The sequence below is a fragment of the Pangasianodon hypophthalmus genome, chromosome 7, assembly GCF_027358585.1.
Source record: "Pangasianodon hypophthalmus isolate fPanHyp1 chromosome 7, fPanHyp1.pri, whole genome shotgun sequence".
NCBI classification, from domain to species: Eukaryota; Metazoa; Chordata; class Actinopteri; order Siluriformes; family Pangasiidae; genus Pangasianodon; species Pangasianodon hypophthalmus.
In genome coordinates this window covers 14,320,411-14,347,748 of record NC_069716.1, presented here as the reverse complement: position 1 = coordinate 14,347,748, position 27,338 = coordinate 14,320,411, and the positions used below count along the sequence as shown (strand labels likewise).

Below are 27,338 nucleotides of genomic sequence, written 5' to 3'. Positions count from 1 at the left end.
CAGACAGAATGTCTCATCACAGGTATATCATGACAGGACAGAAAAGGATGTGACATGGAAAGAAACAGAGGATGAATTAGAGCTTCCAGGGTTGTAGCTAGCTAATTAGCACACAAATGCTCTGTCCATAGAGTTTATTTACTATTATGACAAAGTGAAACTATTCTTATGCTTTCCAGTTGAAGAGCTACAAACCTGTGCACCCAGTATAGCAGAACATAGCAGCTATCTTCATTGTTTAATCTGACATGAAGAACATGTTATCGCACAGAAAATAATTTTTTATTGGGATCATCATGTACAGTGTGACAAGTAATAATCGTAAAAGACCTCTGGAATCGCACAGTGTAAAACCAACATCACTGTGCACACCCTTTAATAATGAGATGTGACTGTGCTCAGAATTAAACAATTCCATTCAAAATCTTGTACAATTCTGATTAACCCCAAATAAAGATCAGCTGTTTCTGTAGGATTTTCTTGACATCTTGGTTTCATCAGACTGCTCATTGTGCGCAAAGAGCAAGCATTTACAGGATCTCACTGGCATAATGTATCGATCAGAAGCAGGAAGAATTTTCAAAACAATAGAAGTGTAAATAACTGAAAGAATAAATTCCACACAAATTTAGGTCTGTTCAGTCATTTATTTCAACAGGAATAATGACACAAATGTTTTGGTTTTAAGCCTTTATCAGTGTGTAGTCATTGTATATCACACTTTCCTTTCTTTATAAAGGCTATAATGCACCATGTAACATACTTAATGAGACATTACGCTGATTACTTAACAAGGTTGCAGAACACCACATGGCAGCAAACAACAATAGTAATCCTCAAACAACACATGGAGTGTAGGTGAAAAGAGGTACATAAGGAAGTGTCATGGTTTAAAGTGTCATCAGTTGACAGTATGTGCCAGTGGTTATGTATAATTGATTTGCATTTATCATTAAATGTCAAATTATAGTTAGCAGAAAATGTTATTTTTTTCTGGATATCCTTTGAGTGAAAGTTTTTTTTGGCCGTCTTTTTTAAAACATTTTTTAAAAGCTTTCTTTAACCATATATTGTGATATATTATGAAAACACTGTATAAAAAGTCCTGCCTAAATAGAGAAGTCTTCCTCTGTATTACAGGTATGCTTTAATCTATGTAATTGGCTTATTGGTAGGCTTTTTTAAAGGGGAGAGGGAGGGTAGCTAACTACTGCTAATAATATAGTATTATCTGTCGGTTTATGATAAATAGTAGTAGATATAGACCCATTGTTTTTATTAAAAAGACAAAAAAAAAAAAATTAAAAATGTTATTAGAAACCGCTTCAGGTAATGGTCACATCAACCATCAGAATGGGATCAAATGTGATTTTGACTGTGACATGATTGTTGGTGCCAGATGGGCTGGTTTGAGTATTTCTATATCTCCTGGGATTTTCACGCACATCACTTTTTCCAGAAAATGCCTAGAGTTTACTCAGAATGGTGCAATAAAAAAAAAAACATCCAGTGAGCGGCAGTTCTGTGGATGGAAACTCTGTGTTGATGAGAGAGATCAACGGAGAATGGCCAGACTAATTTGAGCTGACAGAAAGGCTACAGTAACTCAGATAACCACTCTGTACAATTGTGGTGAGCAGAAAAGCATCTCAGAATGCACAACACATTTAACCTTAAGGCGGATGGGCTACAACAGCAGAAGACCATGTCCAGTTCCAAGTTCCAAGTTCCAATTCTGTCAGCCAAGAACAGAAAGCTGAGGGTGCAGTGGGCACAGGCTCACCAAAACTGGACAGTTGAAGACTGGAAAAACGTAGCCTGGTCTGACGAATGTCGAGTTCTGCTGATGCACACAGATGGTAGGGTCAGAATTTGGTGCCAACAGCATGAATCCATGAACCCAGCCTGCCTTTTGTCAACAGTCCAGGCTGGTGGAGGTGGTGTAATGGTGTGGGGAATTTTTCTTGGTACACTTTGGGCCCATTAATACCAATCAACCATTGTTTGAATGTCAAAGCCTATTTGGGTATTGTTGCTGACCATGTGCATCCCTTCATGGCCACAATTAATGGAATTCTTGCATTATTACTAAGATATTTGAATTCCTGTTTGGTTAAACATTTATGAGCCAGGCCTAATTTAACAATTTAAAAAAACAATCATTTGTGATTTTTAATGTTATGATCTCAAACCAAAAAAGACCTGTAACATTAAAAGGCATAAATGGCCTTTACCTAAACAATGAAACACCATGAAACACTGTTAATGGAGCACCACGTTGACATTACCAAGAACAGGACGTCCCTCCTAAATTTACAGAAGGACAAGATGAAAACATATCAGGGAGGCTGCCAAGAGACCTCCGGCAACATTAAAAAAGCTGCAGGAATATCTGGTACGTATTAGTCACACCCTGCATGGAACAATAATCTCTCGTATTCTCCATAGGATGGCTGGATGCTAGCCCTTTCTAAAGAAAAAAGGGCTGAGACCAAGATAGAATTTTGGGACATAATTCTAAAAGATATGCAGTGGGGTCCAAAAGTCTGAGACCTCAGTGAAAATCTGGGATTTTTTTCACTTTAAAATTGGAAATAAACAGAAGGTTTTAGAATTTTAAAATATTTAAAACAAAGAAAATAAATGTTCAATATCTTGAATATTTAATATTCAAGATTCTACACTATTTCTAGGTCTCTATTTAAATGTAAGAAAATTTGTGATATTGACCATGTTAACTGCTTTGTACAAAAGGTCAGATTTTCCTCATGCCTAATCTTTTCTATCAAAGCATGTGTTCAGACGTGTTTTCACTCAAGCAAGAAAGAGTGGAATAAAATTGCCAAATCAAGATGTGGTATATTGGTAGACTTTTACTCCAAAAGACTGAGTGCTGTATTACAAGCAAAATGTGCTTTAACAAAGTATTGGTTATGGGGTTTAAGTTTTTTTTTCTTGTTTTTTCCTAAAATATTTCTATTTGTTTTCGCTTGAATTTTGTTGGTTGGTTATCACATTATTGGTAAAAAATGTAAAAGATCTGACATGATTTATTTTGATTTTTTCATCACAAACACCTGCAATTTTAACAATTTTCATTTGCACTGTATATGCCTATATATTTTCCCAGGTTCCCTGTGAAAAGTCAGTTGGTGAGTGTAAATGCCCTGTTGATAGGCGAAAGTCAATTAGCCACAGATATCCTCTTAATCCACATGTCTTTAAAATGAGAGAGAAGAGCTATATGAATTTCATAGTGGGTTTCGGGACGGTTATTAATTGGATTCCAGTGTTTTGTGATTGTTTCGAGTTAAAATCCCTTTTTAATGGTGGCATATTTCAACCACTAAACATAATGTACCGCCACAAAACATTAGAAATTTCACTACATCTATCAGTAGATTTCCTTTAATGGTTAATATTTGATTTATTTACCTTTGCATAAGAATGCAATAATTGTAATCTAATTTTGTGACTGACTGATGAATACATTAACCTGTCTCTTTGGGAATTTTGAATGAGATCAGTGTCTTTTGTGATGCGATGCGATGGTCCTGAAATGGTGCCAAGGATTAACTGAATTAACTCTTAACAGGTGCTGAGTTCGTGTGATTCGTGACTAAACTGCATTGGCCTGCCACTTTGGATTCTATGTGTATGGTTCTCTCTCCCTCTTTCTATGTCATTCTCTAGCTCTGAGGACTCTTACTTAGCCATCTGACTGTCATGTTGAGAAGGCAAAGATGGCTGCTTCTGTTTCAGCAGGCTGAAGCTTGAGAGTTGTTGGAGAAGTTGATGATTTTGGAGAGTGAGACAGATTTATCTCATATAGAGATGCTCTGGAATTGTTAGGGATACTTCTGCAGCCTATTCTCTCCTGATTAAGAGTTCAGTGTCACTGTAATGGTTGTTCTTCATCTGTTATCCTGTTCTATAGGTAAGTTTGGGAAGTGCAGCAACATACAAAATGCATTTCATATTCAGGCAAGGATGAGATATTTGCAATTACTCCTCATTAAGGCAAGGCAAGGCAAATTTGTTTATATAGTACATTACATGCACTTATTAAGGCATTTCAGGAAATCTGCTTTCAGGTTCATTTGTTTGGAAAAGGAGGAAATATCCCAGTCTCTTAGGGCTCATCACTATTTGTCCTGTGTAAGGGCAAAAAAAAAAAAAGACAATGAGAGAGAGAGAGATTGCTTTCTCCTCAACTAAAAATAAATTCTGAATTCTAAATGCCAACTACAGCTTTAAAATAGCTTATCTCATTGCCTCCTTGCTAGCTGCGCATTAAACTTTTATGACTGTTTTGAACTTTGGCAGCACTCTACATTTTGTCTGCTCAAAAGTGTACTTTTAGCACACTGATTTATTGGTAAGGACCACTTTTTATGTTGCATTGTCATGATTGCCACGCAGGCAATATTAACCAGGACATAGTAAACCAGGTGCAGAAATGCACATCTAGGGACTAATGAAATCTTGGCCTGGCCTTCGACACCAGCATTGGCCTTCATTCTCCAACTCCAGTTCTCTTGCTGTCAACAATTTATGTGTATCTGTGTGTGTTGGTTCTGGAGAGTGAGTGAACAGTGTGGACAGAATTTTGTCCCCTGAAAGAAGGGGACTGAAGCCCAACTTGTGTATCAGTGTCAAACAATCAATTTTGTTTGTCATGCCAGGAGCCATTGGGGATTTACTGAATGATATCTGTTGGTTTTGGAAAGTCTTTGTGCTGTAACTGCTTGTGATGTCCTCACTCAGAGAAACTCTTTGACCTTCAATTCCCCTCAGGTCACCCTGTCAAGGATAAGAGGTTTTGCTGAGATTTTTTCACCTACTGCTCCTCACGCATTCCAACCTGCCCTCCCTTGCTCCAATTCGGACACGAAGAACCTGCTGCCACGTCAATCACGTCTTCACAGCTAGGTAATTAATGACAAAGTCCTCATCCTCACGTACAAAAGGTTGTTTACAGCTGAGAGAGAGCAAAAGAGATACAGAGAGAAAGGGATCTGTCTTGGTGAAAAATTATTCTTCCAGCCTTTACTTTTATGTTTGCTTATTGACCATCCTACCTTGTGACACATTGTGTTGAGAGAGAACCTCCTTCTTAAGACATAGAGCTGACTCTGAATCTCCTGGGAGGAGATAATTTTTTTTTGTACATTTTAAAGCCAGTCAAACCATAAAAGTAGCACTTGGTTTGCAAGTGCTGGCTTGGTTGTATGTCAGACTCACCTGTGAGATCCCAAAGCTTGCACTTTAGGAAAAAAAGTGCAGACCCTTGTGAATAAACCAACAGCTGAGCAAAAAAGGCAGCTTTTATAGTTATCACACTGTAGGGAGACCCAGAGCTCTTAAGCAGACACTGGCCAGAAGAGATGCTCTGCTACAGCGTGCTAAATCACACAGTTCTGGTAGCTTACCTCCTGCTAGAGTCTACCTACTTGATGGGGAGTCTTCTCTGAGATTGTCTTTGACAAGAATAATATTGAATAAAGTGTAATCTAAATTTGATGTTTTATTAAAATATCTCTCTCACCTGTGGAACCTGCTGCTATTTCATCCTCAATGCCTCTGCATTTCTTACATCCATTTCAAGCACATAGTACTTGTAGTGTTTGACAAGAATAATAATGAATATAATGTTGTCGAAATGTAATGTTTTATTTAAAAACCCGTGCCTGTGTTTCACAAGTATGTCACTAGCTTTCATAAATGTTTGAAGCCGATGACTGTCACATACAGTCTTGCATAGCATTGAATAATGAGTGAAGCCAACACATACATAAATATTTGATGTGCTGCTCAGTATTTGCATGTATTACTCTGTACTATCATACAGTAATTATTCTCATTCTGCTTCATGGTGACCATACTTTATATTCTGAATGTGTGTTTGTGCCAAAATGACAGGTGTCAGGTTCAGCACTAATAATAATATGTTGCACATTTGGTTCAATGTTGCACACTGTGATTCAAATGAAAACATTTTAATGGTGATAGCGCAGTTATCATTGACCATTAATTTACGCACCGTTGGTAACTACTTATGAGTAAGTAATCGTCTGTTTGCTTCAGAATGTAACATACTAAAATGATTTATTCTATATGGGTAAGAAACATATAGAAACCACAAATTGGTTATGAGGCTATGAAGGTTCTGATTTGGAGTACAACAACGTGCCTCCAGTAAATAAATAAATATTCGATAAGGAGAGAGTGGCTACAGTGTGGATAATGCACACTGAACTTTTTTTTTTTTTTACATTTGTCCTGCTGTTCTGCAAGTAGAAGCCTATATAATTTATTTCATTTGCTAGTGAAAATGGTTCTCTAAAGCTATCTAATGACCCACTGCTGAGATAACCATCAGATTACTAACACTACATGAAAGCAGTTGTTGGGTAACATTGTAGGCTATTAAGCATCTGGCTATTATGAGATTATATCTAAGCATTTTAATTGGAAAAGTAACTTGAGGCTTTTGTGAACAGATGGTAAAAAGGGCAATATGAGTACAAGGTAGTTAGGTTTTTTTTGCTTTCTGTTGCAGTGAATGTTGTAGACTTTTACTTTTTTCCAAGTGGTAACACAGAGTCCCTATTACTGTGAGATGAGAATCCTTGTGATTCTAACATGGGGTTTTGTAAGGGTCTTACAAATGTCTGAATGCTGTGTCCAGAGAGAAAGTGGAGAAGATTATGATAAAAAACAAATTTAAATAACATCTGATTTGTGAGCATTGTATGTTCTGGAATATCACTGCCTGAATGTGTGTGAATGTGTGTGTGATTGTGCCCTGCGATGGGTTAGCACCCCATCCAGGGTGTCCCCTGCCTTGTGCTCCAGGTCACCTGGGATAGGCTCCAGGCTCCCCTGCAACCCTGTGTAGGATAAGTGGTACGGGAAATGGAAATTGAATGGATTACATCTGCTCTGCTTGGATACTTTGGGGCCACATCAGTAGTTGTATTGAAGTCAGTAGCTTAAGGTGGCAAGTCAAGTTTAAAAGATGCATCAGTATTTACACAGGTATGGCTATAAAGATTCAGACTTGCGCTACATTGCTTCTGGGCATCCTCTTTGATTGAAATTACTTGCTCATAGTTTAGATCTCCAAGGATGCCATCTTTTTCTTGTGTAGCACCTCGGAGCATAAATTTTTTGATCACATCTAGACCACCCCTTTAAATCATACACTTGCCTTTAAGCATGAAAAAATTCAGTCAATAGAAAATGTGTACTTATATAGCAGAAACTTTTGATACAAACAAAAGTTTAGACTAATACAGTGATACACAAATGAGAAGAAGTCAAACATTCAAATAACCTGGTAATAGTAGTGAAATATATTGATACTATATTTAGATTATATTATATTTATATTTGATTGTCATGAATAGTCCTAGTGTCAGGGATATGAAGGCTAAGACGGATGCAGATGCAGTTAACTGTTTTATTAGAGTGGCAGGCAGACAAGTCCAAAACGTGAATCAAAAGCAGGAACAGGGACCAGGCAGAGGTCAGACGATCTACAAAATATTTAGGTAATCCAAAGTATACAATTGAGGGAACAGAAAGATATTTAGAACCGGGGAATCAGAACACAGAACAAAAGGCTCGGTAATGACAGGCGGGTACACACTGAGCAATAATTTGCATTGAACAGAGAAACACGAGGGTTTAAATACACAAACAAATCAAGGGGCAAACTGAAAACAGGTGTGAGTACTCAAGGCAAAAGAGAGATACAACCAATGACCCTACATGGGTGGAGACAGGATATGAATCAAAACATATAACATAGTAAACAAACACATGACAACATGGGAAAGGGCTGCCAGTGATCGGTGTGAGGGGGAAATGCATGACGGATCCCCCTCCCAAGGCCTTCAAACCCCTTCAAACCTGTCAAATGCCGTCAGTCTCAGGCTGGAGCTTTGGTGGAGAAGCCACCTTGTTGGCCTCTGAAGGGCACTCTGCTGTGGAGGTTGCCTCATTGGCCTCTGGAGCTCTCTCCCTCTGGAGCTCAGCTGGGGAGCCCGGCACGTCAGCATCTGTAGGGAGCTCGGCAAGGGAGGCCGCCTCGTTGGCTTCAGGGGGAGCTTGGCTGGGGTGGCCGCCTCGTTGGCCTCTGGAGGGAGCTCTGCTGGGGAGGCCGCCTCGTTGGCGTCTGGAGGGTGGTCTGGAGATTTTTTAGTTCTGGGTTAACCTCAGCTCACTGGAACACCCTTCTCAGGAGGCCAACAATCAGCTGTGATTTCCAGGCCTGGGTCTACCATGGCTACCAGGATCTCTGCCCACTGGCCAGTCAGCAGGGACAACATGAACCTCAGCCACTCTTTCTCTTTGAGCTTGGTGTTCAACAGGCTCTCAAAATAATATTGGCACTGTAGCAGCAATCCTTCAGGAGGTCATTCAGTGGCATCAAAAGGAGCAGGGGGTGTCTAGGTGCATCGCCTGGGGGAAATTTACCTAGTTGAACACCGGCATGGTCATCCTGGCATTACGCCACCCTTGCCTTCCTGCTGCATCCATGCTGTCGGCAAAGTATTCTGTCAGGGATATGAAGGCTGAGAAGGATGCAGATGCAGTTAAGTGTTTTATTAGAGTGGCAGGCAGACAAATCCAAAATGTGAATCAAAAGCATGAACAGGAAACAGGCAGAGGTCAGGTGATCTATGAACAATCTAGGTATATCTAGGTAATCCAAAGTACACAAATGAGGGAACAGAACGATATTGAGAACCAGGGAATCAGAACATGGAACAAAAGGCTTGGTAATGACAGGCAAGTATACACTGAACATTACTTCCCGTTGAACATAGAAACACGATGGTTTAACTATACAAACAAATCAAGGGGCAAACTGAAAACAGGTGCTAGTAATCAAGACACATGCGGAATAGAACCAATGACACTACATGAGGAGAGACAAGACATGAATCAATAGATTATTTTTTCATGTACACAACATACTTAGTATAGCATTAGGGTATAACGACACACAAAATTTGAGAAGATGCGGTGGTGTCTCACATCAAAATAAACATTACATTACCTAAAATAAATATTACCTAAATACAGCATATGAATTAGGCTTCCATTTTGAATTGAGTAAGACATTCAACATCCAAGTACAATGACTGAAACTTATCTGTGGTCCATTCTGACTCTTGGCAGCATATAACAAAACAAAAGCTATGCTTGACACTGTAAGGTTACCAGGTCTCAGCAAAATTTCCATCCCAAATGCATCTCAAGAACTGCACAAAAAAACATGAAATTAGCCCCCAAAAAATTGGGCAATGGAAAAGGGAGACACTTTTTTCTAGGTGTTTGCTTGGGAACATTCCTGTTTTTTTGTTTCAAAACTAGCATAAAATGCTGTGGTGTAAAAAACCTGCAACAGTGGCAACCCTGCTGGTGTAACTCAAGGGGGAGTGTCTGAAGCATGGGGTACTTTCACGTTCTGCTGTTACTTGTGCTGTAAAAGTCACGCCTCTCTCAGTAGCTCAAACATGTTTTTGAATCCTGCATTCTTCACTGTATGGGTCATTCTGTAATTGGAGGACAATTTAGGCATCAACACTCTTTAAAAAATCCCACTGTTTTGCAATTTTCTGTAATTTATTTTAGTAAAACAGGTAAAAAAAAAAACATCAGAAAAATTTATTTGTCCATCTCTGGTATGAGAGACATATTTTTTTATGATATCTTTAATTTGTCATACACTATGCTGGGCACAACCCTGTTACCAAAACTCAGGATCCTGAAAAAGTATATTTTATAACATTATTTTTGTAAAAACATTACTACTGAGTAAAAACAATCATATTCATTTTGAATACACATTTAATTTTAGATAAGAGTTGCCTTATATCAATTGAAACAACTTTTAAAATCTAACTTGTCCATCATGTCAATTGTTACATTTTGTTTTAACAATTTCAATATTTATTTTCATCTTTTTGACCCCACAGACATTATGCATATAATAAATGCAACTATTTAAATGACAATAGCTTAAACACTCATGAGCCAAGAAAGTAATTTAAGATGTTTGTTTTTAATAAAAATGTTATGGCAACAGGGTTGAAATTAGAGTAACAGGGTTGCGAATGGTAACATGCACAAGATGGCGTGGCACCCACCCCATGTGGGACACCCTTGCTATGACTCAACCTAGGACTTCAAGGTCAGGACTGAAGATTTTCAAGATGGGGCTCCCCAAGGGGACCCTGAAATTTCTTTGAGGCCAGTCATGGCAACAGTGTCCCAGATGGGGTGGGTGTCACGCTAAAGAGGAGGGTGAACAGGGTTGTCAGCCAAGGAATTGATGTCCCCACAGCCAAGGCACTGTATGAAGCTCTGAGTAAGGGACAATCAAAGGTGTGGCTTTCATATGTTGAAGAGCAAGCTGTGGAGGTTGCTGTGAAAGGAAATTGTGTTAGCAAATGAATTGATTACATCATTTCCTGTGCATCAAGCAACATTACAGGTTATCTCTGACTTTATCAGGCAAAATAGGTTTTGGTAACAGGGTTGCACTCATGTTGTGGGACTCAACTTCATTATTTACAAAAAGTTAAGTAAGAAAATTTATGTTGTAACAATTATAATACACCCATATAAACAAAATATCACTAATAATTTGAGTTAAAATGTATTTTAACCCTTATGTTTGACATGCAAGTTGGTCATCAGCAAGGTGGGACAAGAGAAAAAGGCCATTTTGGGGGGTACACAGAAGATTTTTGGTATTTGAATGAATGTTCTAAAACACTGTTTGATAGTTTATTTCTATTTTGTTTTAAGACATATTCAACACCCACTACAAGTGCAGTTTTTTGCAGATGTTCCTTGAAAATGTGTGGATGTTACACAAAATGTCCTCCAATTATAAAATCATATAATTTGAGCTATGAGCCTCTCAATCGCCACGCTGACTTCTTTAAAAGCGGTTTTACACTGTGCGTTTCCAGAGATCTTTTACAATTATTACTTGTCTCACTGTACAAGATGATCCCAATAAAAATTCTTTAACAGTCTGTGCGATAAAATGTTCTTCATGTCAGATTAAAAGATGAAGATAGCTGCTATATTCTGCTATGCTGGGTGTGCAGCGACAAAGCGCAGGTTTGTAGCTCTTTAACTGGAAAGCATAAGAATAGTTTCACATTGTCATAATAGTAAATAAACTCTATGAACAGAGAGTTTGTGTGCTAATTAGCTAGCTACATCCCTGGAAGCTCTAATTCATCCTCTATTTCCTCTTTCCATGTTGCATCCCTTTTTGTCCTGTCATGACATTATAGAGACATTCTATCTGCTGCCGCAATTCAACAAACTGCTCTTCTTTTAAATCCAATATCTTTTGTTTCGCCAATGCCACTACCGTGTTTGTAGCTGTGAATTTTGCAAAATCAGGCCGAATATCGTACAGTGTAAACCCAGGCCCAATCAGCCTGGTGAAGCAGAGAGACCTTGCTCTGTGTGTGTGTATGTGTGTGTGTGTGTGCACATGTGCGTGTTACTAGCGCCATTTTTTATGCTAGCATATTTGCTTATGAAAAACAGTGAGCTTAGAAGCACAGACTTGTGGGCTTGATTAGGTTTAAATGTTGATTACACCTCGCGTAATATAACTGGTATTTTATGATAAATAACCTACTTTATTAAGCACTGTGTTGAATGTATTGCTCAATATGCAGATTTATCGAATCAAGAACCTACACAGACATTACATCCCTGTTATGCATACAGTTTAGTTTAATGTGGCCGTAAGATACTAAATCAAAGTAATGAAAATGTAATGTGTGCCCACAATTGTTGCAGGTGATGTTTATTATTATTATTATTATTATTGTGATACAATACGAAGGTCAGAAAACCACATAAACAAGACAAAATCCAAAAATTGAGAAACAAGGAAGCAGAACATGAACAAAAACCAGAATAGCTAACCACATAGACAGACTTGATAAGTCAGGCAGGAATAGACTGAGTGTTACTTCGCAATGATTGAAGCTCAGAGTTTTTATATAGAGGGTGTGATGGTGATTGAAATCAGGTGTGTATGATTAGTAATCTGGTTACTGTGAATGTGACAATGGCTACATTTACATGCACATCAAATTCTGTGTAAGGTCTATATTCAGGTTGCAGCCATATTCTGAATACGATGTTTATATGCACACAGGCATCGAAATATTCCTGTATACATGGTTGTTTTAAGTATGCCTGACTTGCCATTCCTAAATAACTAGCCTACACCTAAGCATCTGTTAGCACCCACAATTCCATGCAGACTGAGCATTTGCATACATCCTTTCAATGAATAAGGTGTTGACATACAACAAATTTCAGATTAAAATGGGCATATTCCAGGGGTGGGAATCGGAATTTGGTTAACCAGTGACTACGTTTACATGCACATCAATATTGTGATATTAATCAGAATTTGCCAATATTCTATTTAGTATTGAGTCATATAAACACCGCAATCTGAACCTAATTCAGATTAAGACAATATCCTGATTCCCCAAATTCTGATTCCCACCCCTGGAATATGCCTGTTTTAATCGGAAATTTATTGCATGTAAACACCTTATTCAGAAAATCCACTGAAAGGATATATGCTCATTATCAGTCCGCAAGGAATTGTGGGTGCTAACAGATACTTAGCTTAACAGATGCTTACCTGACACTTTCCATGTTTGAGGTGATGTTGTCGGGCAATTTGATGGTGAGAAGTGTTAGAGTCCTAATTAAATTAGTGAGAAAAAATAATAAAACTAATAACTGAGTAAATGAGCATACTCTATAACCAACGGCAGCATCTTGAATCTCCTGAGAAATAACAGCGGGAAAGGAAAAGCGCATGTGTAGATGGCATACTTACAACAACCATGTATACAGGAATATTCCGATGCCTGTACGCATAAAAACATTGTATTTGGAATATGGCTGCAACCCAAATGTAGATCTTAAATGGAATTTGATGTGCATGTAAACGTAGTCAATGAGGGTGGGAATCGTAGTCCATGGTGACCTTGTGTGTAGGCCACAGGGTATTCTGGGAAATGGAGTTCTGACATAAGGAAAACATGCCTATGGTTTAATAATTAAGCTGGCGAAGCAATCTGCTATGGTTAAAGCCCAATTTAAGTAAATATAGTTTTATTGTAAGAACTAATTGATTGTCACTGTACGTATCTGCTAACTACACTGGAATTGTCAGCTTATTATAATATACATTTATATAGAAATTGCACTTTAAAATAAATGGGCTGTTCCTGTGGACTAAATATATGTAGGTACTGGCATATTCCAAAGAGCACGGATCAGCACATTACAAAAGAAATATTACACAGAAATTATATAATTTTTAAATAATTAAAAAACATCATATAAGTTTGTCAATCTTCAAATAAATACACCTGTGTGTATACTGTACATAAGATAAAACATATGTTTTCCATGTTTTTTCTTTTGGCAAACTGCAAATGGGATTTCATATGACTTTTTTAATAATGGCTTTTTTCCTCACCACTCTTCCATAAAGCCCAGCTCTGTGGAATATCTGGGCTTTGGTTGAACAGCTTCTGTGCTCCATTTGAGCTGTGGATTTCTACAACACTTTTAGAGTTACCCTTGGCCTTTTGGTTGCTTCACTGATTAATGTCCTCCATACCCAATCACTGACTTGTGGTGGACGGCCCCCTCTAGACAGAGTCACAGGTGTGCCATATTCTTTCCAATTTGTGCTTTACAGGATGGTCAATTATTTTTTAAATTAAAAAAAAAAAAAAAAACCCTGGTTCATACTCTTCCAGAATGTTGTCCTAGGCTTTTGAGAGCTTCTTGGGCTTTATGATGCTGTTTGTTTACATGGTTTCAAATTCTGCGTCCATTCAAATAATTTTATGATTTTTTGACCTCACTTGGTTGCACCAGAACTCATTTAAAGGTTTCACAGCAATGAAGATGCTGTAAGTAGTTACATATAGTTGCATATACTATATACTTAATGTGTAGCTACATAGGGATTAGAGACACTTAGTTTAAAGTGGAACCAAGTACGTCCTTTAATAAATTGTTTACTTGGGCTGGCTTTGTGTCAAATACTGAAAGCATATCTGCCTACCTCAAATTTCCTTGCTTGCACAAGTCTGCTTTTAAAATAGAGAGCTTTTGCCTGCTTAGCATCCTGGACCAATTTGCATTGGAGGTCAGGACCAGAGGAAAAACAGAATATGATTTAAGCAGGGTAGGTTGAATAATGTGTTTATAATGTTTATAATAATGTGTGTGTGTGTGTGTGTGTGTGTGAGTGTGTGTGTGTGTGTGTGTGCTGTAAGTTTCTGGGTACTGGGAGCCTAATCCAACTGCAAGAAGCAGAATAGGCATGAGCAGAGCTGTGTTTGGCATATTCATGCTGGGTGGCCGGCTGGCTGGGTTGTCTGTGTGTGTGTGTGTGTGCGTGGGTGGGTTGTGTAAGGCATTAGGAGAAGGAGGGGGAATATTCGGCTTCCGTGCTAATGCTGAGGCAACAGAGGGACCAGGGGTGGTGATGCTGTTTCAGTCAGCTGCATAGCATAGTTGGTCAGCCTGCACTCATCGAAACTGTAAACATCTCTCACTGACTTGGGATTATGTGTTCTCTTTCTTGTCCATTTGACTCTCATTAGGTTTTTTTCATTCTCTTTTCTGTCAGTTCTATAGCTACCCACTAAAGATGTAGGGCTTAGGTTCAGCTCCTGTATATAGATTTCTGTTGAACAGCTAAAGCAATAATGTGTGAAAAATGAGAAAAGTCCCCTCATAATTAAAATTTAGTAAACACAGCAGGTTATGCAAGGTGCATATGTGTGTGTAGATATGGAAATCTGTGGTGAACATATGTTGCTGTTAGGACCCAATGCAGTACCCTCTGCTTTAAAAAGTATAAAAGCTCAGTTATGCTCTTCAATAAAGCACATGATGAGATTACCTAAGGATGCAAACATGCTGTGTGTTTGTGCTTATGAGTATGAGGGGAAGTGACTGAGTGTTTGTGAATGCTTGCATCAGAAATGTTGTCTTCATATCACATTTAAAGTGCCACCAAGAGGACACCCCTTCACTTTCTGTTGTCCTAGAGCATGTGAGGGTTTGATCTAGTTTCCTTCTCAGTCATCTATGTTTAGTTAGATTTATTTGCCTATCCTCCATCACCCAGATTGCTTCTCTTCTCTGTGAGTCTGAATGTTAATCTTCCCTGCTCATAATCTGATCTATTCCAAGAATTGCCATATGGCCCTTAATCTGGATTTAATTATGATTTTGTAATAAAGAGATTAATTCAATCCTTATCTTTTTAGCCTTGCTGATTGCCTAGATGATATAAACACAAACTTTCTTTCAGGTCCCTCCCATTTGAATATAAACCTCACAGCAACATCACAGCTTCATAGATAATAAATAGGCTTGTAATATTTACAGTTTGAAAGTATGCTGTTTTCTGTCACTGGCTTTGAAGGACACTTTCAAAGGACTGAACTGAAATAACTTGTTTAATCATATTAATTAGCTGCAATCAGTCCTACCGATGGTCATAATCCAGAAAGTTGTTATAACAGGGGAGAAGAAAATCATTTATCAGATGTCTAGAATATGATAATTATAGTATAAAATGAATCTCAGAGCTGTAAACAGGACTGCTGTTTCCTTGGAGCTACATTGGCAAACCTTGGAGATCATTTACAGAGAACCATATGATGGGCTATATCTGTTTATGATGAGGTCTTTTCAGTGGACTTGGTCAACCTAGCCAATGGGAGTGTACTCTCAGTGCCGGTCCCAAGCCCAGATAAAATGGGAGGATTGCATCAGGAAGGGCATCTGGCAAAATACCTGTGACAAATCAAACATGCAGACCAATGATCCGCTGTGGCGACCCCTAAAGGGAGCAGATGAAAGAACAACAACAACTTTTCAGTGGACTTGATACTGAGCTGTCAAATAAGAGGTGAGCACATTCCAGTGAACTCACTGCATACGTAAGTACTATACATTGGGATTGTTAAGCACTTGAGCTGTAATTCTGTGAAAGCTTGGGGGACTGTAGGCAAATGTCACACCTGGCTTTTATTATTTTAGAATAAATTCCCCTTTAATAGGCTTAGAGTAGGTCCTATGTGCAGTGTGGCTTCTCATACAGTTTCCCATAATGAAAGACCTGTGTTTTGCTTTGCCTGAACACATTGTCACTTTGTTAACTGCCTCCTAAGCATCTGCACACTAGTTTCTGTGTTTATTAAGTGCCAGTGTACATTTCTCTGAATCAATTAATATAATTATTTGCTCGATTGCTTGTCTTAATGATTTATTGCAAATTAGCCCTGCTGCAGTTAATTATTGAAAAGAGAGTGAAGTGATTTATATGGCTCAGCAATGATTTTTGTCTGGAAATGTGGAGCATCTGCAAGTGCTGAAGCAGTGCTGAGCTGCCTCTCACCGATATATCAATGTACTAAAAGCTGGAGAAAAAACTTCATGCTGTTTTCAAGTGCGACTAATCTGAATTAAAGTACTCGCTGTGATGCTCACCTTAGCACAGAATAGTGTGTGACTACACTTTGGAAAAGCGCCCATAGGACAGCTCTGATAAATCACACCGAGTAAGCTGATAATAGATAAATAGCCCCGGCATATCCGGCTTTGCTCCATCAGCTGCAGGAAGGCAGCAGAATTTAGTGTTGGCCATGAGGGATGACATGCCACATGTGAATGGCGAAATATAAATTAGACTTGGCTGCACGTGTTCTGTGGAAAACAGATGGCCTCAGTGTGATGGGTCGAAGGCTGCCAGGTAAAAAAGCTGAAAAAACAAGTTAATACAGTTATATAGCAATGTTTTACCTAGCAAGTCCCAGCTGAAATGTGGATCTCATCCTATGTGTGAGGAGGCATGCTCTGCCCCGGGGACTTGCATCTGCATTGGCTGCTTGCAGATAAGTGTGTTCACCCTATATTATGGATTTGGGGAGTAAGTGGCAAAGCTGCTGCTAACTCACACTTTCAGCTTTGACTTTATTTTAAGCTACTGCCGTCCTCCTCAGGGCCAAGAGTGCCTGTCTTGGAGAAATCCTTAATGGTGCCAGGATGAGTGCTCTGTCCATGTACAACACATTTATTCTCTTGTGTACAGAATAGGAATGTACTGCGACATTCAAGTCTAACAAGTGTTATAGTGAGTGCACTGTGCATCTAAACTGGGCATGACTAGTTTTAGACTGGCCCACTTTAGCACAGATGAAAGGATATTCTATATGTTCCCCTGAGAAAGCAATTTCACTCTCTACTGTATTGTTTTTCCAGTAATTCCTAGAAAAAAAGTTCAATCTCTGTGCTTCTGACTAAATTCTAAGAAAAATACTGCCTAGGCTTTAAATGAGGAATAATATCTAAAATTATTTGCTTGTTATCACATGCAGAGTTCATACAAGCATCTTAGACCTTCTCAGTTTTTCTTTCGGGGAAAACTTAATTTTATAACGGGGTTTATTCTGAGACTATGTAATCTGCATATTAATGTGAGTTTGACATGGTTGTTTATAACTAAGGTCTGCTATTGTCCTTATGTTGAATGAGGAAAGAAGGAATGGGGAAGAAAGAGAAAAATGTGTTTCAATGGAGTTTTCATGGGTTAGAGAGAGGGGGCAAGAAGCTAGCTAGATGGATGGATTAATGGATGGTTGCATAGATAGGTAGATAGATAGATAGATAGATAGATAGATAGATAGAGTTTGTCTTCTCCTGACATAATGAAAGCCCCAACATTCTGCTCTGGAAGTGTAGCCCACTAGCTCCCTTTACATGCAGAAAGCACTGAAATGTATTTTTTTTCATCTCCCTCACCTCTTTCTGTCTCTCTGTTCGACTCCTCACTGTCTACTGTCTTTTTATTTAGCCTAACAAGAGAACACCTCACTGAACATGGCTTTGTTTGAGTATAGAATTGATATGTCTGCATGACACTGTCGAAAAGGTTGCAAGGAGTAATTAAAAATTCTGCTGCTGCAGTCAGACTCAGTGTATGTGTTGGTGTGTGTGTGTGTGTGTGTGGTGGGTTCTGCTTCTGCTAAACATTCCTTCTCTCTCTCTCTCTCTCTCTCTCTCTCTCTCTCTCTCTCTCAAATCACTTATAAGCTGAGTGCAGACAGGCATTTTTAACCCCTACTCCCACCCTTGTGAATGCTAGAAGAAGCTTCTATTTGTCACATATATTACAGTACAGTGAATTCGCATATACCAGCTTGTTAGGAAGTTGGGGTCAGAGTGCAGGGTCAGCCATGATATGGCACCCCTGGAGCAGATATGGTTAAGGGCCTTGTTCAAGGGCCCAACATTGGCATATTGGCGGTGCAGGGGGAAGAGCCTTAGCTGTTGATCCACCACTGTCCACCACTGAGTCACCATTGCCCACTGTTGAGCCACTACTGCTATTTATCCATGGAACATAAAAACTGGTGACTTTCTTCTGTGCTGTCTTACTTCTGTGGAAGAAGAATAAAAGTAGAATAAAATTCTGGCTTTTTGCAAAACATTTAAATGTCCTGTTCTTTGCATACATACTTTACTTTTTAAGCTTTTGGTTTGATTCAATTTCTTAAGTTTCCATTCATAAAAATAAAAATCCCATATGGGGAAGCCAAGAAGTATAAAACATTGAAGATTTTGTACTCATATATTTTTAGGGGGGATTATGAGGAGGATCAAGCTGTATTAGAATTAATTCCAAATGTACATTCTTTTGAGAGTGGACATGAATTTCAAGTGAATGTCTAATAGCTGACATTCAGGTCTGTGCACACATCACAACCCAAACGAGTCTCATTAAATCAGTCTGCTCTGGGAGCAATGTACTAAAAATCCAGAAAAAACAGTAGAATTGTACATTACTGTCGTGTACTACATGAGCTACATATACAGACAGGTAACAAATTAAAGGAAAAACTGGCGGCTCTGTTATGCTGAATTTTGATGGCATGGATTGGCTCCACTTATTCGCTTAGAGGAAGGTGCATTGCAAATCAGTTAAAAGTTATTCTGACTGATTACCTTTATCCTGATGATGAAACATTTCTGTCCTGATGGGAGTGGTCTCTTCCATTATGTCTTCATGTGCAGGCCTCACTGATCGATTTGATTAAAATAATGTAAATCATATGCTATGGACTTCACAGTTACCAGATCTCAACCCATTTGAACACCTACCTTTTAGACAGTGCTCTCCACCACCATCATGAAAACACCCACTGAGGGAATATATTGTGGAATAACGGTGTTTCATCCTCCAGCACAGCTCCAGAGACTTGTAGAATCTGTGCCAAGATGAATTGAAGCTGTTCTGGTGGTGCAACACCTTACTAATACACTTTAGGTTCTTTTTTTCTAATTTTGCAGCATTTTGCAGCTATTGCACAGGAACATACAGAAGTAATTATCCTGTTTTACACTACACCAAGGGTCTGCAATAAACTGAGCAAAAAGAAATGGTAAGAACTATTTTTTAAATAGAGCCCATATGTTTCCACAATGAGAATGTGCAGTGTATGCGGAGTATTGCATAATGTGCTACCAATGTGTGACATTTGACTCTCTGTAGATCTGAGGTGAAAGAATCTATTTTTATGCTGCATTCAGAACTACAGAACAGTGTTTGTGTGTTAATGCATGTGAGTATATTTTGTTACAAAAAGATGTGTAACAAGAATAAGTGTCTGTAAGAAGTACTGTGATTTTCATTCCGTCGCTACTGCATATGTAACTAATACATAATTAACAATAATGAAATCCTTCTTAATACGTTATTACGGTTGGCTAAAACATAATATTTATTCTTTCTCCTACTCAAGCACTTCAGATTGATTTAGTAGTCAACACTCATTTAATTAACAGCTCAAAAGGTTCTGCTAAGACATTTTAGGTTTGAAATATTGCTACCTTATCATGCATCCTTATTATCATCATGCACCACTGTCAGTGTAAACATCAGTGGAGAATAACTCAAACAGAGATCTTCTGTCTGTATTCAAAATGCTGCTATTGTCAGCCTGACAGTTAGTGAGTAATAGGGCATTTTGTCAGTGCTCCAGGACATGCCGTGAATTAACTTTGTCTGCTGAAATGTCAGCTGTGGCTCTGTCTCGCTTTTTCTTTACCTCATATTCTCTAACCAAAAGGGCATTCTTACTGATATAAGAAGCTGATGCACTCCTCAACTTGTGCAATGATGGTGGTGTGTCACTCTATGCAACCCAGTCCGACAGAAACATTTTCACATGTATATTTATTTGCAACCTTCTTTATGATGCATATCAACGTTCTGTCAGAAGCATAAGTTGCACAGCAATGTATCAAACATTCACTCAAACACTCTCTCAAATGCTATATTCTGCATCAACTTAATTTGACCACGCCCACCTCTACCACTACGCTGTTTAAGTAAGATCCATATGTAATAAATAATTTACCTCTTATTTAAACATAACTAGTATTATTAGGAAATGCTACTATAGTATTCCCGTATTTCTATGTGTGTGACATAAATGATTTATTAATTTTGATTAATGTTAAAAATGATATAGAATAATGTATTATTTCCAAGAATAAACCTTGTAATATATAAGGGACTCTTTTCTCTATCTTTGAAACTCCCTATCATTAGGTCAAAACGTCACTGACTTTAATTGGTTTATTTCTTTATTTATTTGCCTTTTAAAGCACATTTATTCAAAAGTAACATAAATATATAAAAAGATGTAAAATAAACAAAATTTATATTTCCAAATATAAGTCTCGTTGGTTTGATATCATTAGGTCAAATGATCACTGATTTTAATAGATTTATTAAATCTAGTATTTATCTCTGATATTTAAAGTCTCTATCAGAAAGACATTCTCATACTAGTTCACTAGGTCAGAGACTAGCATTACCTAGCTTGAGGATGTGTTTTTAATAGAGACTACAAAGCACTTCTTCAAGTCGCTCAGATAAGGGCACCTGATAAATACTGCAAACATAATAAAAATAAGCAAATTAACATCCACAGTATATTCCATATATAAAAGTGTGGTAATCCATTCAGCGTATATGATTTGAAGTTGATCAAGTTGAGGTTCACATTATTTAGTCTTCTTATGCATAAATTTTACACACACTCAGGAGCAAGAGCAGAATCCAAACAGTTTTTTCAGAATTTACACAATTTTCATGAATACCAAATTTCTTGTGTAAACACTCATATGAATGATTTACAAATAAATCTGTTCATATCCAGCTTGATAAATGAGGCCCATTATGTTTAAATAAGATGAAAAATTATTTATTCCTTATGGATCCTATTCAAACAACATAGTGATAGAGGTGGGCGTGGTTAAATTATGTTTGTGCAGAATGTGGCATACAGAGTGAGTGAAATTTTAAAATGTTGTTATGCATCGTATGTTTGTAACAGAACGTTGATATTCATCATGTAGAAGGTGTTGCAAAAAGTTGCATACATACAGTGGACTATTATGTAACGTATGTAAGAAGCAGCATGTTGTTCATTTCACCCATCTGTTTGCGTTCATTGATTTTGTTCAAGGCCTAAAGAATTTCTTGCATAGCTGTATGCGTTACCAATTAAATATGCAGTTAGGAATTCAATGTACAATATAGCCATGCTGACTGTTTATCATTTATAGATGGGTCAATAGCAGTTGAATTTATTAAATTGTGTATGTTTTCCATGTAAGAGCTAACAAAAACTAAATTTGCATCATTCATTGAAAAGATGATTTATGATTTACTTACCAAATGTAGGTGCAGCATTTTTAACACTTGTTGCACTTTGTTCCATTCTACAGATAGAAGAAAGTGAAAATGTACTCCCTGTGTGTGAGCAGGATTCATTCACAGTAGGACTTCAGGCCTACTGTGATTTCTGAGACTGAGACTGTTTTTATGAGTGGATTTTAGAACAGCCTTTTCTTCAAAATTTGAAGTGTGTTTGTGTTTCAAAAAACTGCATAAGAGGAATGAGGTGTTAGTCCTCTCCTGGGTATTGGCATGCAAGCAGCTTGCTCTAGATGTTGACAGTGAACGCACCTCTCTGTGTTTCTCTTTTATTCTATATATTTTTTTCATATGTAACATCACACACGTTCTCTGAGTGTTGTGTGTTTGTTGTTTGTCTCATATTCATGTAACAGTTTTAGATGTTTTGGTGATTAGACCTGATGTTTTTCATTAAACTAACAGAAAGTTGTCATGTCAACACTGTAAACAACATCCAACTACAATACCTAGAACACCACACGTCCCACAGATAAGGCCACCACGAACTACAACACCCAACAACTACAGAAACACTCATGTTCACCAGCTTACTGATCACACACACACCTGAGCACAATCACTAATCACAGCCACACAGTATATAAGGACTCTCATACCAAGCAGTCAATATATATAAATATACGCTCTGTGTTCTTGTACCAGTTGTTACCAAGCCGTTTATGATCGCACATCGCTTGACCTTTGCCTGTTCTGCAAGCTTAATAAAGCTTAAATAAAAATATATAAAGCTTTTGTTTACCTGCACCTGTGTCTGTATCTGCCGCCTGACAAAAGTGAGAAAAGGCATTTTCCAAATCAGGGGTTTGTGAGGTCAAATTGGGAGAGTTGGTGCTTTACTAATTGTAGACTATTTTAAGAATTCACTGAAAAAATATTAGAGTAAAATTTACTCAAGAAAAGTGTGGTAACAATTTCCATACAAAAAAATCTTATTAAATTTAACTAATCATATTTAAGGTAAGGTTAACATGGCACCAAGGATTATTCTCCTAAAAAATGTAAGTAAATTTAACTAGCAATTGTCTTGTTTTATAAGTACATGTTACTCAAATCTGAGTTAAATGAACTACATAAATCTCAACACTGTAACAAATACACATCAGATGTGTTCATTGCTACTTAACGGTCACTACCACCTTCAGTGGTTCCAACCAGAAGTAGCATGCCAATAAGTAACCGCAGTCACAGCAGCCTTCATAAAAAACTGAAGTGTCAGAACCCAAGATAATTAATTAACTAATTTATGTGCATGCACACCATACACCTGACTGAGAAACACAAAGAGGGTGAACCAAGAAAACTTTACAGAAACACTTGATCTTACAAAACTTTTCATAATAGCCTTAGGCTAAGTCCACATTAATCCGGATAGATCTGAAAACTGCATTTTCATTTTAAAATGCATTTTTTTAAAAAAGCTCCATTTTCACTGGTGTCTCAGTGTGGACAAAGCGCAGAGAAAAAGATGCGTTTTCAAATTTATCCAGATTAATATGGAGTCTACATTGCAGATGTATCCTTAGGCCTTAAAGCTGGCACAAAACAAGAAATATTGAAAACAACCCATTCAGAATACTCAAAATTAAATCATTTTAAAGTTCCTTGAATGCATATGCAAATTGAGTTTGAAAACCACAGCCCCACTTTATTATGCACAGTGGTGGACGAAGTACACAAACCAAGTACTTGAGTTAAAGTAGAGATACACTAGGTAAAATATTACTCCAGTAGAAGTAAAAGTGCTCCCTTTACACTTTCACTTGAGTAAAAGTACAAAAGTATTTGCCTTCAAATGTACTTAAGTATCCAAAGTTCTATGATTTATTATGGCTATAATATCTTATCATTTTTGTCACAAGACTCTTGCTTAATCAACAATATGTGAAAAGACTCTAATGTTACTCTTAGCACACCGATCTATTAATAGAATGATATTAATTAGTCAGACACTTATGTCTATTAAAATTATCATGAGCTCAAAACCTTGAAGCTAATCAATTTTCTTTAGAATCAAATGAAATAACAGGATTTCAGAGCAGGCAGTTTCAATTTAAGTTTTCAGTTTATTTGTAACATAGTTGCAAGTTTAAGTTTAATAAAAACTTGTATTAAACACAGGTTCACATGGGTTTTCTTTTACTGTATTGTATCTGAATGTCTCTGTGCATATATATAAACTGGCCATATCAGATTTACTGTAACAGGAACTAGTTTTTGTATCAGAAGAAACACACTTGCCAGTCACAGCTGCATATGTGTACAAAACTCTTTCAGTCATGCATTTCTCCACAAAGTCAGGCGGAATGTTATATCAATTTAGTAATGCTTGGATGTGTGATTGTCAGTGTTTGTGCATTAATTCCTGTACTGCTTCACATAAAACCTGGTGATGCTTGGTAAATAAAATAACTTGATAAATATAAACTAATGTATATATATATATATATATAATGTGGTTCTAGTCATAGATGTAAGCAACATAGTACAATATTTTCAGCACAGGCTTAGATCACAGTCTTTGGAAGCTGAACATTTGAAAAAATAACAATCTCGGTTAATAAGGAGCACTCCACTCCACCTGCCAACTGTTTAAGCATCATATGCTGCATTCGAAACTAGGTCAGAATAGAATTTATATTCCAACATAAAGTATTAACATCGATTGATTGTCATTTCACAATACTGGAGCACTCAGCTTCAACAACTGCAAACTTCGGTAAAAACAACTAACTTAACATACACAATGAAACCGTTTTCTGCAAGCTACTGGTAGATTACTCAATTAAAAATGACCACCAGAATGAAAATGGCTTACCTCTACGTGTTTCCTTAGATTTGAAGGAGAATTCTTGTAAGAAGAAATTTTACAGGGCCGAGGCAGGCAGAGAAGGCAACTGAAAATGAAGGACTCTTTCTTCTTTTCAACGACTTCAAAAAAATAGCGCAAATAAGGCCACGGGTGTTGTGGCAAGTTAGAGTCAGGAGTTTCTTCCATCATTTATGAAGGCACTGGCACTCTCAAAATGTTATGCTGTTGCACTAAGGCTGAACTGTATTCACGCTAAGTAGATACCACCAAGCGGCAACCAAAACTAGTTCAAAACAGAGTGCGCGCTGTACCCTGATTGGCGGCTTGCCGTGTGCTCGACCAGTTAAGTTTTTATCCTCTCATAAATACAAAGGAACGACTGATTTTGCTAAATGTAGTTGAGTAAAAAGTAAGATATTTGACTTTGAAATGTAGTGAAGTTAAAGTAAAAAGTCTCCCCAAATGGAAATACTTCAGTAAAGTACAGATACGCGAAAAAGCTACTTAAGTACAGTAACGAATTACATTTACTTCGTTACTGTCCACCACTGATTATGCAGTTGGTTCAAGTAAACATTACTTCCTTTTTCTATTTTTAGGAGCACTTGCAAAATAATAGTAAATTTATCCCAGGAAACTAAGTAAAATATACCCTTTGGGTTTTAGCCACATATTTACATGAAATAATTTAGTACAGAACTTGAAGCATTTAAGTAATTCTAATAATTTGCTTTTTTTTTGTGTAAAATACACAGACTTGTTTTTGTCATATTTACTGAACTACTGAATCATTTTTTTTTTCAATGTTGGCAACTAATGTCTTCCGATTTAGTTCAGAAGATACATCAGTAGCAATATGATGTAGAAAATAATAAAAAAGTAAAGTTTAGATTAATAGGATAATATACAATTGAGAACAAGACAACATTCAAAGACAAGTTTGTCAGGTTTATATATTTAAATATTACCCTCAAATCACGTTCAATGGCTTTCTATATTTATGTTGTCAGATATATGAATTTCAGTGTCAAATAGTCTGACCCTGTGGCACTGACTGGATATAACGCAAGGAAAAAGGTTAAAAGTGTGAATAGCAACTGACTGAGCCACACCTCTGTTATGGGCAACCTTTTCGCCACCCAGCGCAACTATCTGAGCAGCACAAGTCCATAGATAATTGTGATGTCTAACACAGTGCACATTTGTGATATCTTCTAAGTATTTGACTCATATCTGGATATGCCCCTTTTTGTGATCAGTGCTTATGATTAATATAAAATTTGAATTTATAGAGAACTCATGTTCCCTGGTTGGTATCTGTTGTGCGATTTGGGGAGAGGTAGCTACTGGATGGGACCTGGCAATGATTAAAAACTGGGAGAAAAAGGAGGTAAAAATAAAATAATTAATTAAACCAAAAATCAACCTAAAACAGAAGTAGTTCATGTGTGATTGAAGTTGTGTTTGGTAAAAGACCACAGAGAGAAGGAGATTCTCAAAGATTCTCTCTCCCAGATTACCAGTGTTATTGAAAGCATAGATTAAGTCGCACAAAGTCGCAAAAGCAGTTTCATGTATCATCCTTTGCTTTGCTCGTTTGATCATCTTGTCAGTCCCAATCACAATAAACTGTTCTCTTCTTGGTAAAAATAAGTTTAAATGGTTAGAGAAAACATTCGATCAGCCCATTTTGCATAGGTCGGTGGACTGTACAAATGTTTCTGCAGGAGGATTAATAATTTATGACTGGACCAGACCCACCTCTCAAACCTCTCACTGGCTTGTTTAGCAAACAGGAAGTGACAGGGCTGACAAGGTGGCCCTGGAGAACAGGGTGGCAGAGAGAGCAATGTCATAATCCAGCCTGTCAGAAAGCTTTTTTCTCACTTTTAATGAGATTCCTACCTTTTGAATGAGGCCAGGTCATAATCTACTCCACTACTATTGTCCCCATTATTTCTGGTAACAGCTGTGAAATGCCATGTGCATGTGCATGGATATGGGGGTTGTGGGTTGGTAATGGTACAATATGTTTCTGCCATGCCATGAACAGCTTTAGTCTGAGCTTTACTTTGCACTCTAGACAAGGAATGGGAAATAATGTCTTGTCCCAGACTTGTCTCTGTACAATAGAGCCTTCATTAGCTGCAGTTCCAAATAGTGGCTGGTAATTAGCTATTTGCTGGACCAAGTGTTCATGCATTAGAGATCATTGGCAACCAGGGCAAGAGCTTTTTTAATCAAAACACTTTCCACAGAGCAGCTGTTTAGGAGTGCCCTGAGTGGCCATGCATAAATCCCTTTTCTGTGAACTTTAACATGTACTTTGTTTTGATGAAATTAGTGAGAAAGAGAGGAATGGAGATGTCTACTTAAATCAGGGGTGTCCAATCTTATACAGTAAGGGCCGTTGAGGGTACAGGTTTTCATTCCAACCAAGCAGAAGCCACATCTGAGTCTATTGAAAGCCAAGATCAACAGATTAAACAGGTGGAATCAGTTGTGGCTCCTGCTTGATTAGAATGAAAACCTGCACCCACTCTGGCCCTTTACGCATAAGACTGGACACCCCTGACCTAATAGAGTGCAGGTTTATCTGAGAGAATGGGAACTTCTTTCAGATAAATG

The 27,338-nt window shown here is 37.7% G+C and overlaps 1 protein-coding gene across 2 annotated transcripts in view; it reads left to right on the top strand.

The window, feature by feature from the left end:
- Positions 1-27,338, top strand: part of drp2 (dystrophin related protein 2) — a 139,616-nt gene that overhangs the window by 38,388 nt on the left and 73,890 nt on the right. Inside the window, exon 2 of one of the 2 annotated variants that reach the window (XM_026917772.3) lies at positions 4,798-4,932. The exons of the other annotated variant lie outside the window; for it this stretch is intronic. The gene's annotated coding sequence lies outside the window, so the exon portion shown is untranslated. The remainder of the gene's footprint in view (positions 1-4,797; positions 4,933-27,338) is intronic. 2 annotated transcript variants of the gene reach the window in all.